Consider the following 15,909-nt stretch of genomic DNA (forward strand, 5'->3'; position numbering starts at 1 on the left):
CTTATTTGATTGTAATTTTAGTATAGGAAAATTTAATTTAAACTTTAAAAAACTTTAATATTGTAATTTTTGAATGAATTTATTTGGTTGTGGTATAAGAACAGGAAATGAAAAAGAGTGTAGACAATATATAGAATTATGCAGAATCTTTTCAAATGTTGCAATTTGAACAGTAAAAGATGTCTATTTAAAGACCCTCACTCTATAAAACATTAGCCATTGCTTCCTGCATTCCATCAATTTCTGCGTGTTCATCAATATAAGGAAAATATTTAAATATCCTTCACCATCATACCCACACTTCAATTTTCACCACCACTCCCATAGCTGCAACAGTCACCTAAAGGCTACTGTAGAAGAAGAGAGAAAATGCTAAAAGAATTAATTTCAAAATGGATTTTTCAAAAAATATTTCATGTTTTTCAAATCCCATTTCATATCAGAAGTTTTATTCTGGAAAACTTTGCTCCGGAAATATTATTTTAAAAATTTCAAAATCTTCGAAAAGCCTAGTACCGAGCCTCAGTTTTGTATTAAGCATACCGTCCGCATTATATAATTTTTCATTTTGCCTACTTGCTGCACTGTTATCCTTCTTCTTCCCACCATCATCTTCCATGGATTCATCCACCTCACCCACATTTCCGGGACCTTCGCCTTGGTCACCTGACTTGGCTTCTGTCTCATCCTACAACAGAATGCTTTAATTAGTAAGTGTGAAAACACTAAAATTTCCAGCATACGATTGATATCAACAATAGTCAATTCTCTAAACGGTTTCAAGAAATAAACCTCCAACATCATTTCAGTAAGATTGAGAGGGTGACTTGAAGGAACTTCAACAGCACTAAAGTCATCAACAGATTTAAGGCTCCCAATATATGAAGATTCATTGTTATAGACTTCATCAACGTTAAACTCTTTTGCAAATTCAAAAACTATCTTTGCCTCTGAAGCTTCACCTTGATCCCTATTTGGGGGCATGGTATAATACTGAATTTTACCTGAAACATACAAACAGAAAGAGAAATTTCTTTGTTTAGTTCTTTCTCAATTTTAACTTCAACACAGAGAAAAGTAATCGGTTCTCTGCTCATAATTTAAGAAATTCCATGCACGCATACCCTCGTTCCAATCACGAAGAATGATTCTTGCAGTAGTAGCAACGTCAAATTTTCCACTTTTCGTGAGGTTGCCCTCAGCTTCAGCTACCTTCAGCAGAAAGTCGTCAACATCACCTACATTGAAACTGCAAATTTTGTACAGAGTTACCAGCTGCTTAGGCAGACAGAGCTTTAGAATTTCCTTCACTGCGTTGTCCAAGTTAAAAGAAAAGAAATAAGTCTTTCAATTTACTTAACAAGAGTTAGTACAACTTAAATCAGGATTTTCCATAAATAAAATAAATGTATCATGCAAACTTCTAAGTGTTTTGGAAATTAGAATTCTCATTACTGAATAAAACATTAATTTATATCTAAAACAAGATAACAGGAAACATAATCCAACAACCCGCACATAGAAAAATCCAACGTTCTACTACATCACCTATCAGTTGTTCTTTTAAAACCTAACAGAACTCCATTTTATAACTAGGATAAGTGACAAGATTTAATGAAAAGGTGCTATTATCACCGACATCTTGAGAATGGTTAGATCAAACCACACACAACCATATAGTAAAATACAATGTACACACCCAGCAACCCACGGACTTACCTCATTCACACCATCATTGTTAACACAGAAGTAAAGGGAAGTTGTAAAGAGGGAACGATTCTGAAAATAATTGAATTTATAATTGAAAGTCATTCTATTTGAGAAAATGGAGTAAAAGGGGACAAGAAATTTACACAAAAAAACAAGATGTTAAATAAAAATGTACAATGGACCAATAGCACTTATGCTTAAAAATAGACATAACATAACACGTTTAAAGACAAAAAACACCCTTATATATATAGCCACTAGTCAAACCAAATGCACCAAAAAATAGCAAATACTTCAAACTTTTGTAGAATTGAATAGAATTTCTTCAATGTCACAACTTCATTTTCTTTTACTATTTTTTCATGTAAAATACCTATAAATCTTCTACCATTCATTTCGAACTGAATTAATGCAAATAAACACCTGAATAACCACATAATAAGAGGAGGGGGGAATGACTTGGTATACCTGGGCTAATAAGATCTAACTTCTCAATCCTCTATCAATTTTTAAGGCAATGGAAGCATCATTTTCTTGAGACTTCAGCATAACAACACCAGGAAAATTTAGCAACTTAACATTTTTGTCCAATTAAACCTCTTGAATTGACCTTGTTAACCCCGGAGTAGATGCAACATTGACAACATGAGACCTTTTTAAACTATTAATAAGACTACTCTTACCCACATTGGGCAAGCCAATCAAACCCATAGTTATTGACTTTTTGTTTGTCAAGACAAGGAAGCAAAACAACAACAAAATCAATAATTTACAATTAAAGGACAAAAGCAGAAAAAACAAAACAATTAATAGATAAGCAATAGAGATTAAAAAGACTAGAAAAAAAAACTACACCAAGGAAAATAAAAATTAAGTCATATGCAAAATCCCCAAAAGGTAGCAATGATAACCCACAAAGATCCACACTAAAGCATATTCTTCCAACTTAAAAACTGTATATTTAGTTTTTCTTGTGATTGACCAAAAGTTGGCACATTCATGCACAAGCAAACAAATGTTAGAGATCAGTGTCACCTAGATGACTAAATATGTGTGTTTGTTGTGTGTGTGCAAGCTTTTAACTAGGCGCAAACTTCATTTTTTTTAGAGTTAAATTAGACCTAAACAGACATTTCTACGATTTTGATTCTAAAAATAGAATATATTTGAATAATAAAATCATTTTCAACGGATAAAATAGCACCAACACTACAACAGTAAGAAAAAACCCTATCTAACAGAATTGATACTTATCTTACAATAGAAACTATGATTCAGAAAAAGGCATCAACAACATAGAGAACACCAATGCCAACAATTCTCAAGTCCCGACAAGAGGTGATATTATTTTAGGAGCAAGTACCATAGACATAGGGTTTAGTAATAATTTAATTTCTACTGACATGTGAAAAAAATAGCGTGATCTACCACTTTATTTTTCTTTTTGATCCGGTGCACACGACACATCCACCTGTAAAAGTTGCTTCAAATTGACTCAAAATGTAAGAACAAAAAATGAAAACCAACTCACTTAGGTTCTTCACTTCTCTCTAAGTATATATACTATGAATTATTTGCAAAACCTTCTGATTTTATATTTGGTTCACCATTTAGGTTTGCCAATTTGACAACATTAAAGTTGGTTTTTCCAGTGAAGGCGTCCCTTATTGTATAATTTTCATGTCAAGATAGTGTATCCAATGCACATTAGCAACATCATATATTTAAAATGTCCCAGGCTAGAATTCTGGGAAACACAAACACAAACACAACCACATCCATACGTACCAAAAAAAGGATAAGCAGTGAATACATAAAGGTTTCTCAATCATATATCAGATAAAATTCCATGAAGGGAAGCACAATACCCGAACCAAAATTAAGTTGCAATTTTACAAACAACTATCATCATTAAATCTGTTACCTCATGACTTCTTGAGTAATTCTTAACAATTTGAGTAGAGTATCAGCTCCAACGTTTGATCTTTGTTGTTGTGTGCTACACTTGAAGGCCACAGTAGGTAATTCTTCTCTAAGATATTTGAGCCACTTCTCTAAAACTTCTTCAGGCACAAGATCTATTATATAGGTCAAATGATTAGGCAGCGCAAAAATAAATATACCAAAATGGAGAAAGGAGACAAACATGAAATGTGATCAGTAAACTACCAATTTTATTTAAAACCAAGACAAGACGTTTATCAGGACCCGATTTCATCACCATGTTTTCCATCTCAGGTTAACGAGTCCCCAAAGGGTTCTAGGCATCAAGGACCTCCAGTAAGACATCAGAGGCTTCAATGACCTTAACAAGATCCCTGTAGAAGGCTCTATTTGAGCTATCTATGGAATAAGAAAACAAAAAATAACAATGGTCAGAACACAGGCAAGTAAGCACTTGAAAAGTCAAACTAACCAAACTGTCAGGAAAGTACAAATAAATGCACACCTCTGGTCTTTGCAGCATTACCAAAATCATTAGTATTTTTTTAGAATCCTCTAGCAACTTAGAGTCATCTTCCTCCTCTAGCAAGCCCAATTTCCTTTTACGAGCCTGAACAAGGAATGAATAGTAAGTTCCTAATTGCAAGGAAAACAAAGATCCCAAAGGACTCTTTTCTTAGTAGCACTCCTCTCTTTCCCACCCCATTTTGAAGTGGACATCAATCTTCAGTGATACAATAATACAAAAACATTTTAATATACCAACAGTCAAGCACCCTCATTATCTTCTATCCATGAACCACTTTCTACAGGAACAAGGTTTACATAAAACTTCTACCTGACATTTTTTATTTATTCATTCATTTAGCTTATCTTGTAACATAACATGAAATGGGAGTTCGATAATGATAAAACAATTACCCTCTCCTTATGTTCAGCTTTCTTTTGCTACAATTCCTCAATGGCCTTCGCTCTTCGAGCTTCAAGGGCTTTGAGTTCATGTTCCATAAAGGGCCAATCATTGGGAATACCAGGATTCTTCTCAACCTTCTTTGTCCCACTCAGGCGAAGCTTCTTCGCTTCCTTCGCTTTTTGTCTGTTGTGCTCTTTCACCTTTTGTATCACCTTGTACTTCTTCTTCATTGAAACTCTCTTACTCTTACTCTCTGCAACGCAAAAAATTCACAACAATAATAAAAAAAAATTAAACAAACAAAATCAATGCGCACTACTGATATCAAAGAATAGGGATTAGGATTTCCTTACTCTTGCTCTTCTTCACCATAGTGTGTTCTCTACCGTCAAGAGAAAAGAGATCACACGTTAGAAGAAAAAACGGAGAGGGAGAGAAGAAGCCAACAGATTTTGGAAGAGGGGTGGAGAGAATAGAGAAGAGGGTGAAGAAGTGTGTTGTATATTTTGTTATCTACTTAAAAACTAAGAAAACAAACTACTAGGGATATTACCGAAATACCCCAATCTAAATTGCTTACGCGTGTCCCACTCTTTGGTTTTATTGTCCTTTTACCTGTGCTGAAGTTGGTTTCTGCCTTTTTTCAGCCCATGAATTCAGTTCCGATTTTACCCCCATAATCCTAAAGCTTTTCATTCTAATCAATGGGTTTATTGTAAAATTTTGTTTCCCACTCTTCTTTGCTACTCAATTCTCTTCTATGATTGATTGACGTATATATACTTTTTTTCAAAGTGGAAGATTATGGATTTATCTACTGCATATTTCTATTTCAAATTGTCATTGAAGCCAATAGAGTGCACTGAAATTGCGGCTGGTGTGGTTCGTGCACTTGGAAGAAAGGACAGTGGTGTGGATTTTCGATTTTGGTGGTGCATTAGCGATGTTTTGTTCATCAATTTCGGTGGTGCGTTAATGAGGTTTCTATTCGTCTGGTCTTAACCACCCTCACTTCACTGTTTAGGGTTTTGCTTCACTCACCCTCACTTCACTTTTTTTGTTTTTTTGTTTTCTGCTAAACTTGGGTACTTCTTCGTTGATGGTATAGGGTTTTATCATGAGTTTGATTCCCTTCAAAACTACTATGATGCCTTAATCGATGCCAAGAAGATCATCGACTATCAAGATCGTCGACTACTATCAAGTTGGTGCGTACGATTATTTTTTTTCATTTTTGAAGTTTTTGGATCCAACAAGATTTATTTTTGGCTACAAAAAATCATTTATTAAGCTGGCTTCTCTAAAAAACCTTTTTATTTTGTATTATTAATTGGTGTTTGTATTTTTGTTCTACGGTTTTCTTGATCAGAAACAAAGACAATGTTTTCTTTTAGTAAAAGGGTACATTTTTTTTCGAGAGCTCTGTTTGATTATGGTTATAATTTTTAATGTTTATTTTTGTTTGTATGTGTGTGAATTTACATTGGTGTAGAGATTTGTGGATTCTACTTCTACATTTTTCTTATGATTTTTCTCTTTCTATTATTGATAGGACATTGTTGAGAAAGGTGGAATACTAGCTATAACTTTTCCCAAAAAGGTATTTTTTTAGGGTTTGTGATTTTGTTTCATTTTTCTATAAGTGCTAATGTTTTCTGTAGCTGTTTTTTATGGTTACATTGGTGTTTGTCTGAAGTTTAATGGTAAGTGTTTTAGGTTTTATAATACATTTAGTGAAAATTGATAATTTTGTTTAATTTTTGGGTATTTTGGGTGTAAATTTGAATTGATGGAGGCTGATGGATTTATGTAATTGAAGGGTTGAATGTTTCGAGATATTTGAAACGAGATCCTGATAATTTATTGAATGTATGTTTGATTTAATTGATGGTAAGGCTACTAATTAGTTTGAAATTGTAATATGAGTTTTTTATGTTGAATGGAGAGCGTAATTTATGTATTCCTTTTTTTATTAGCTTTTGATTAATGCAATGGATTGATGGCCTGGGTTAAGTGTAATACTCACGTTCCTGTTTGTCTTGTGCTGCAGATTCGAATTTTCTGGAAATTAGAGTTTGTGGAGGAAGCTTCAAAGTGGTAGCTTTCATCTTATATGTATTTTATTATGTCATCTGCATGGTGCTTGGTTCTTATGATTTTTGGGCATTCATATTTGTGAAGAATATCATTCATTTTCAGAAATTATGATCCATGATACAAATTAATTTTATACTACAGGTTACATAGTGCTGCACATGGTATTGTTGTTGTTGCTTGTGTTTTTTCCCTGGGAACCAATAAATTTGCCAGGTGCATCCTTTCTACTTGATCTCCCCTAGATCTGTTTGAGTATCTAAGTATATTTTTGCTTTATCGATATTCATTATTTTGTATATGTGTAGCCAGGGTAGGGATGAAACTATAAAAATTTGGGAGAAATGTTTTAGTTATTTAAATCTATTGGTTTTTGTCATAGGCTATTGAGACCAAATTGTGGGTGTTTCGATTCGTGATTGGGTGGTCAATTGTACAGTTGTTTCTTAAAGTTTGATTCATGACATTCGATATTGATGCATTTTGTTAGCCAGTGGGATATTGGATTTTGGAGTTTCTATGTGTTGGAGGTATTGAATTAGCTTTAGTGATTTAATTGGGAGTTAGTGTGTATAATTATTGAATGTGATTTTGTAATCTGTAACTATTATTTTAGAAATGTAATTGCTTGAGAAGTTGTGTGATTCGTGCATTTGTTTGGATTTGAAACCACTTGAGTTTCATATAAGCTAATGATTTGGGTCTAATGTTTTAATTGAATTTAAGGTTTCATTTGGTTTAGTTAAAACTTGGTTGGATGGCAGATTCAGAGGATGTTTCAAGATTAGTTGTAAAGTTCCAAGTAGAAACTGATATTGGAGGAAACACGGGATGTGTTCGAATAAAGTGAAGAGCGAGCTTAACAAGAAATAAGTAGTTTTGTTGATTTCGTATGAATAAGTTGTAGCACATTTTCTCACTAACTGTGTATAGCAGTATATCAGTCATAGGAATAAGACATTTTAGTAATGATTCCTTATACATCTCAATATCTTTGCGATATCTAATGGTTCCTTATATATCTTTTTATACATCTCAATTGCTCTTCAGTTTGTTAATAATAGGGGTTATGGTGGTGCAACATCAAATGCATGGTCATGTGGTGTTTACAAACTACTAAAATCCCAATGGAAGAAGCAACTGAATGTTGGCAATTCTACATCATCTGTTGACAAGTCTCAGAGGAAAGGATGATATTATACTTCAATTCCACGTGTTGTTTAATGCAAGGGTATTAGTGGGCATGAACTTACTTTAAATCTTCACTTTTTCACTATAACAACATCAGTATATTTCAATATTGAAATGTTGCAGGCTTTGTGTGTTGGTTGTATTGCTACTTCGTTTAGTGCTTTTAATGTAGTGTATTCCTACGAAAGTGATCATTTGAGATATCTAAAATACTGGAAGCATTTGGTACTACTCATGGACTATAATTTGGTTTATTGTTAGTTTTACAAGCCAATAGTTATGCATGGGTTTTATGCATTTGGTACTACTTCTGTTGTGTTTATGTTTCTAATCAGTTGTAACTAATCATTACAATTACAACTAATTTTAGAAGTATATATAAACTCTTGACAAGCTCTCAGTGGTTAAATATCAAAATGCCAAAGATTCCTCAATATTGTGGGAGTGATTCATCCCAGATTAGGTTCCAATGTAGGCATATTTTTCAAATATACTGTTAGTTTTATTTCTATTTTGCTTATTATTCCAAAATTTTATGCACCTCTATTACTAATTTTTTATTTTAAAATTTTATTGCACTTTTTCTATATTTGCACTCCTAACTTTTCTACCTCAAATTTAGTCTTACTGTGCATTAATTCGGGCTTGTCTACCTCTAGTAATGATTAGTATTTTTCAGTTTGTGCATTATGTAGGGGTTAAAGTAAACCAATTTGTTCATTATTTTTGTGGTGCATCATAGTTTCTGTCAAACGAGTTCTTCTCATAATGACTAAAGATTGGTCATTTCTAATATAGTTTCTGTCAAAAGAGTTCTTCTCATCATGACTAAAGGTTGGTCATTTCTATGGTGCAGATTGCGGTGCGAGGAAAGGATGATGGTGTTTTGCATCTTCATCTGGCAGTCATACAACCTCTATTGTAGCTGGAAAAAGTGGAATTCCAATGATGTACAGACATGAATTCAGGAAAGTAAGTTGAATGGCTCCCTGTTCTAGGTGAGGAATGACGTCTCCCCAATTGATTACTTTTTGATTAAAATCGGGAACTAACTTGATGCTTTAATTCTCTTGCCTTCTACCTTTTAACCCTTTTATATGTTTAAGTTACTACTGTTCTATTTTGTAATTCTTGCTTCACAGAAGCAATGTAAAACTCTAAATTATAGAGTACTCAAATTTTAGCTTATGTTTTTTGGTGCAAGAAATATTGGAAGGGGTAGTTGATATTGACTTGACAATCAATCTGAAGCTCTAAGAAGAGGTTCAACATGATAAATGCCTTGATAGGAGAATTTGGAATCAGTGTGGGGGATAATTGAATGAAGTCAATTAAGGTTTGTCTCTCAGACAACCTCTGCAGGGCCTATTGTTATTGAATGGCAGGACTTTTGTCACCTTTTTTTTAATGTATTTTGGTTGGTGTACTTTCAAATGACATGGATTAAAATTGGTTAATTATGTTTAAGAATAAAGACACAAGCTACCTTATGTTTGAAATTATATATTAGTCAGAAGTACTTATCAAATTTGTTTGTGGTCAATGAAAACCCTGATCTAAAGCACATTTAACAATGTTAGTCATTCTCACATCTCATGATGCATGTGAGAGAACCTTTGTTTATTAATGGCATTCTTTTTAAATGCTAGCTGAGATACACTGAAGTAGTTATTGAAAGCTTTTCTCTGCATTTTTTTTTTCAGATTTCATTCCATTGTGTCAGTAGGTGTCAATTGCACTCAAGGATGAAGTTGTGCTTGTATATGTGTTCCTCTTGGAACTTATATAAATAAAGATAAGTGTGTCAAATGATACATGGATAGTTGACTCATGGCATCAAATATAAATGTCCATAGAACCCTCTACCTATTTAGTAGCACTTAAGTTTTTCTTTTTCTTTCAAGTTATCAAATTTGAATGAATGAGTATGTGGTTTGATAAGTTGTTGGTGAACTTAATAATCAAGTGATGATTAATAATACAAGCAATCATGTTTATCATTCCTTTATATGTGTGTGTTTTATGTGTTTGTTTAATTAGATGATAAATAATTATTTAATGTGTGTTTTACCATTTGAATTCTGGAATAATTAAAAAATATGTGAATGAGAGAAGGTTAAAGAAACTGTAATGTAAGTAAGCAACCAAAAGCCAAATTATCAGATAATGAAGAGATAGTTTAATGTTTGGTTTGATTAGATGATAAATAATTATTTCATTTAAAAAAAAGCAAGAGTTCCAATATTTTTAACCAATTTATTTTTAATTATTTTCCTTTATTCATAACAATGTGTAAACTAATTAAATATTAGGTGAAATAATGAAAAAGAAAAAATTAATTACGTTGTGTTGAACTTTGTTGAATTTTGAACGTGATAGATTATAGAAAGTAAACTTTTTTAAGAAATGCAATATTTAAAAGTAAACGGAGGAAGTTGGTTTTATACAAACAATACATGACTGTTGATTAGATAGAAATTCTGAATAGAACATGGTTAAGAGCGTAAGTTTGAATTCAACTAGCATTGATTTGGCATAAATGCTAGCATTATTTGTATTAGTATATTATTTCAATTAATCATAGTAATAGTATTATTATTAATATTTGTAGTTTTAGTAAAGTTATTATTATTATTTTTATTATTAATGTTATTATTATTATTGGTATTGTTATTATTATTATCAAAGTGAAAGTAGCAATTGCAAAATTTACGTGGGGTGCCAAAAGTACAACGAAGTAAGAATCAGTGGCAAAGCAGAAACATTTAGGATCGTGAACATTGATGTACAAATAGTTGCCGAGGTAATTACTTTAATCAATTTTTCTAATCAACAGACACGTGATTAGTTTAATCAATTACTTAAACTTGAAACTGGTATTGATGTTCCTTTTGAAAACTATGTAGACAAAGCAAAAACACTCTCCCTCATGTGTTGTACTGAGTAACGATATTCTAATGTTGGATTTGGTTGGTGACACTGATTATTCTCTCATAATTTTATTGCATGAAAACAATTGTATTGAAAATTCTGTTGCAGACTCGATGTTTCTCTAAAATGTAAATAACTTTCTTTAATGTACTTTAAATAATTTTTTATATTTATATATGTAATATATTTTATCAATAAATTTTATTATGTCTTTTAATTGCAATATATATTTCAATTAATTTTGAATATTAATATTTCAAAAAAATTATTTACATACTAAATCACTTTAATTACAGAATTAAGTGATTTAAATACTATTATTTTTTATAACTACATAATTATACTTGTATACTTGTATATAACTTGTGGTCATGTCTTGATTGAGAAGGTTCAGATAAAAATTTAATTAAAAATATTTGACACAAAAATTAAAAATTATAATCTGAGACCTTTAGTTGAATAAAAAATAATAATTTAATATAACCATTAAAATAATTAAAGTATTTGATTGTGACGATAAAATATATTAATAGTAACAATAATATTATATTTAATAAAAAAAAGTGAGTGTGCATCGTAGATATTTATTTGTTGTACACTCCATGTTTGGAATTTTATCAAATATTGTGTTTTTACCATTATTGGTCCTATAATATAAGATTAATTTATGTATAAAGTATTCCAGCTAACAATAATAATAAAGTAGATAAGCTAGAGAAACTCACACATCTGCACAAATCTGCACAAATGCACACCAACCATTCTCACATCTAAAAAAAAGTCTTTAGTTAGACTGCTTCAACTTAAAAATTGAAATTGGTATAACTATTCTATTTATAAGAAAAAAATATATAAAAAATAATTACAAATTTTAAAAACAATTGTAATATAACTATTCAATTCAAATAATTTAAAAATAATATTCAAAATTCCTTAGTCAAATAATTAGCTTTTAGAATACAATACAAATATTTAATTATTATTTTTAACTTTTAATCACAAGAAATAATCATTTCAATTATTTATTTATGTCATTATTATATAAAATAATTTCTTAAATTCTTAATTATACATCTAATTAATTATTATTATATATTTTAATATGCAAAATGTTTACATTTAAAAATGCATATAATAATACAATTATTTAATTCTATTTTATACTATTCAACTTTTTATTTCTATATTACACCTACATATTATATATAATAATATTATATATATATATATATATATATATATATATATAATGTATTTATATAAATGTAATAACAATAATATAATTTTCTGGAAACAAAAATTATAAAAAAAACAACAACAAAGGCCTCTGAATATAAAGAAGTATCAAAATCATGATACTCTAACTTTTTTATTAGGAATCACATCCATTTCACAATATATTTACATTTTATTATGTTTACATGTTATTTTATTTAAAATATTTTAAGTTTAATTTTATCTTTTTTTATTCCATATGTGGATACATTTTTAATTATTCTCTATTTAAAAAATTTGACTATTAACTTTTTTGTGTTGTATTTGTTTTGCAAAAAATCATATTGCATACTTACATCTTACTTTAACAATAACTCACACATACATCTTTCATTTTAATATAATATATAACTCAAAAGTTTAATTGTAAATTTTAATCATATAATAATATTATTTTACTACACAACACTAATCAATTATAGTGTCAAATTTATAATTTAATACAAACTCATTGTCAAATATTAAGTTATAGTCTTATCATTATTTATTATTTGTAGTATTAATTTATGATGCACCGATATTTTAAATAGTTTAAATTTTGTATTATTAGATGATTTGTTACTTACATTTATTTGTCTTGTCTTATCTTTTTGTAAGACCCAATATTTTATGCCCCAATGTTTAAGGGTTGGCCTTAATCTGTTGGGCCTAAAGGCTGGCCCATAGGGTGCAAATGCCCTAAAGCTGTTAGGGTTTCCCTTTCAGCCTCACTTTTGCAAATATGAACCTAAACACTGCCCCTTTCTATTTCAGAGCTCTGTTAGGGTTAGTCGTCACCCTCTCCAAGCGAACTTCGACCTTTTCCACTCCATCCACTTGTTTCTTCCTTGAGCTGTTGCGCTCTTACGTTCTGTGTCGAGGGCGCGTCGGGATATCTTGCTAGCTTATTTCCAGGTAAGGGAAGCTAGAACCCTCTGGTTGTGTGATACGTTTCTGTGGTTGTGAGTTTGTATCGTGATTGGTTGAGATTGCATGTTGTTGTGAACGTATGAGATGGTTGGAAATATTATTAGGTGTGAATGTATAGTTGATGCAGGTTGAACAGTGGCGTGGTCTGTTAATCTCGCCCAAGCGACTTGGTCTCGCCTAGGCGAGACTTGCAGAGAACCAACCCCAGCTCGCACTCGAGCTCTCGCTCAGGCGGAGGGTCTTAGTTTTGAGCGAGGTGCTATCTCGCTCAGGCGAGAGACGCTCACCTAAGCGAGCTTGCGTGGGAGTTTGAGGATGGGTCGCTGCAGTTGCAGCCTAGGCGAGGGACCTCACTTTTGGGCGAGGAGTGGGCTCGCTCAGGCGAGGGAGGACTCTCCTAAGCGAGTACGCGAGAAACACCCATTCGCCTCTGTCGCGATCTCGCCTAAGCGAGGGCCTGTCGCTTAAGCGAAAGGACCCCTCTCACCTGAGCGAGGGCCTCTGGCCTAAGCGAGGGTTAGGCGAGAGGATGTGTGGGTACTGTTTGGAACTCTTGTTTGGGGTATTAAATACATGTTTGGTTGTATTGCTATGTTAAAATATGAAAGGAATGAGTATACATGAAATGGGAGGGCGTATGATTTGTGATTTACGAGCTTTAACATGATGTAAGTATGATATATGTATGAGATGATTCATGGAATTGAAATGATGAGTTTGGTATGAGTTCGACATGAGACATGAAAGGGTTGGGAATAAAAGTATAGGGATTTGAAACCGGAGGCCTCTCCTCATCTAGTTCTTTCGTTACACCGAGAAGAAGCAGAAAGAAGCTTGGAAGAAGAGATGGTCAATCTTCATCTTATGGGCGAGACTGCTAAAAAAGAGGCTCTTTAAAGCCAGAACGAGTCCTCTCTTGCGGGAGGGATAGGCGGGAAAGGGGGAGGAGGTCTTCAGTCACTCCGTTTTTGAATTGGGTCACGAATGGTATTCGATTTCTTTTAACAGCAAAAAAGCATTCAAACTTGGGAGATGCGAAAAAGAATCAGGTTCTTTTTTATATTCCTTCTTCAAGATAGTACACACAGGTGAGAACATCCCTAATCGAATGGCCTAGCTTTGCTTCTTCCTCTTTTTCTACTTCGGTTTACCAAAGGGGGTGAGGTCGACCTTCTTTCGGTGGTACCTTTTCTGTCTAGCTCGTTCTCTTGGTCAAAACAACTACTCCTTAGTGGCCAATAAGAATCAGAATCGCCCGGGATGAGTGAGAGCTAAAAGAAAAGCCTAGCGGCAATTCCCGATCTTCTCTTGATAGAAAGATCATATCAACACCGAACGAAGACAGATCGTAGTTACGAGAAGAAAGGTATGCCGGTTGATGGATGTAGTTCATTCTAGAAGTAGTTTGTTAACCGAATTGAATTGTTCGGTCGTGGTACTTTTGCTTGCTATTCAAACACATTGTCGAAAGGGGAAGATCGAATTAGCTCTGGTTCAAGAAGCCTAGCCTTCTTTCTTCGGAATTCTACTGAACGGGGTCGATCCACTTTACTTTACTATAAGTAAGTAAAATCGGAAGCCGTTTCAGGTGCATAAACAAGCCATCCTATCTTGTGTAAAAATAGCTTTAAGGCCAGTACTCTTTCTCTCCTGGAAGCGAAGGCAGGAGCAAAGCCTATTGATTCACCTGTTTGCTAACCTACTTGTCGGTTACCCGCACTCTGTAACCAGAATAGGGCTCTGGAGTTCATACCACTTGGTGGTTCATCAGAAGTCTGGAAGGCGGCGCTTAAACTAGTCGGACTTGCTTGAATCGATACGCTTACCGGACTTCTCTGTCTATTCAATTGATTTTGTTGCAGACTCTTCCCCCGGCCCAGTAGTGGAGCTTGACCCTCGCCCTACGCCGATTGAGATCTTTCCTTGTGCGGTACAGGTAAATTTGGCTCTTGAGGGAATACCCGGTTCATCGGAACTTCAACCAGAAGAGGTAGGCTTGGGTTCCTGGCATAGGTATAAGAAAGTCAGTAGAGCTAAATAGAGGTAGACTTGACTTCTATGCGTACTGAGCTGAGGTGCTAATGCTTCCCGTAGGGATAAACTTTCTTAGTCAGACTTCCTTGATAGGTGAGACTTCCACGAAAGCACGTATAAGAAGAATCTTAGTATGCAAGGCCTTCGATCTAAAGGGAGCTTCGGTGTGTTCTTTGCTTTCATAGAAGATCCTCCGCTGCTGCTAAAGGAAATGGTTCTTAGGTCGGTGAAACTGTCCCTGTAGCTAAAGTCAAGTCAAGCCAGTTCATTCATGGCAATCAGTCCTGCGCTTCTTTTCCACGGGAGACTCCATCTTTCTCTCTTTCTTTAAATACTGAGCTGGCTTGGTTGTGCTTTACTAAAAAAAATAATAAATATAAGACGCGTTAGCGCTTTCGTTTTCCAATAAGGGGCGGAGCTTGAAGAAGCGAAGCGAGCCTAGAATAGCAGCCTATTACGTTACGTGGCCCCTTTACTTTTTTTTTTTAAATAAAGCGCTAGTGCCCCTATCCTATAGAGTCAGGCTCTTCTGCTATCAATGAAACTGAAAGAAACACAAAAACCCAGTGCGTTTTGTATAGATCGAGACTTGTAGCTGGATTCTTTACTCATGACATACTGGGAAGAATTGCAGGAAATCGTTTGATAACACTTCTGACTACTATTTCCGACGATCAAGACAATTCCCGCGAACTCTTTCATTTCATAGAAGTTGATTTTTCTTCTTACAAAGCAAATAACATTTCCTATTGATTTGTCCCCTATCCTATAGAGCTGGACCTATTCTGATTCTGAATTATTCGTCGCTACGCTGTTCCCAAGGACTAGCAAAATCGAAATAGCGAAATTCTTGGGTCATCTCAATGGGTTCAGAAACCACACGTTTCTCTGGATCATCATAGTGTACT

At 33.4% G+C, this 15,909-nt stretch overlaps 1 pseudogene; it reads right to left on the bottom strand.

Moving 5' to 3' along the window:
* Positions 1-448: 448 nt before the first annotated feature.
* LOC114172028 (guanine nucleotide-binding protein-like NSN1) lies at positions 449-4,939 on the bottom strand (annotated as a pseudogene).
* Between the last annotated feature and the right edge of the window lie 10,970 nt (positions 4,940-15,909).

The sequence above is a fragment of the Vigna unguiculata genome, chromosome 5 (genome assembly GCF_037176805.1).
Source record: "Vigna unguiculata cultivar grain cowpea cultivar isolate G323 ecotype 2 chromosome 5, ASM3717680v1, whole genome shotgun sequence".
NCBI lineage: Eukaryota > Viridiplantae > Streptophyta > Magnoliopsida > Fabales > Fabaceae > Vigna > Vigna unguiculata.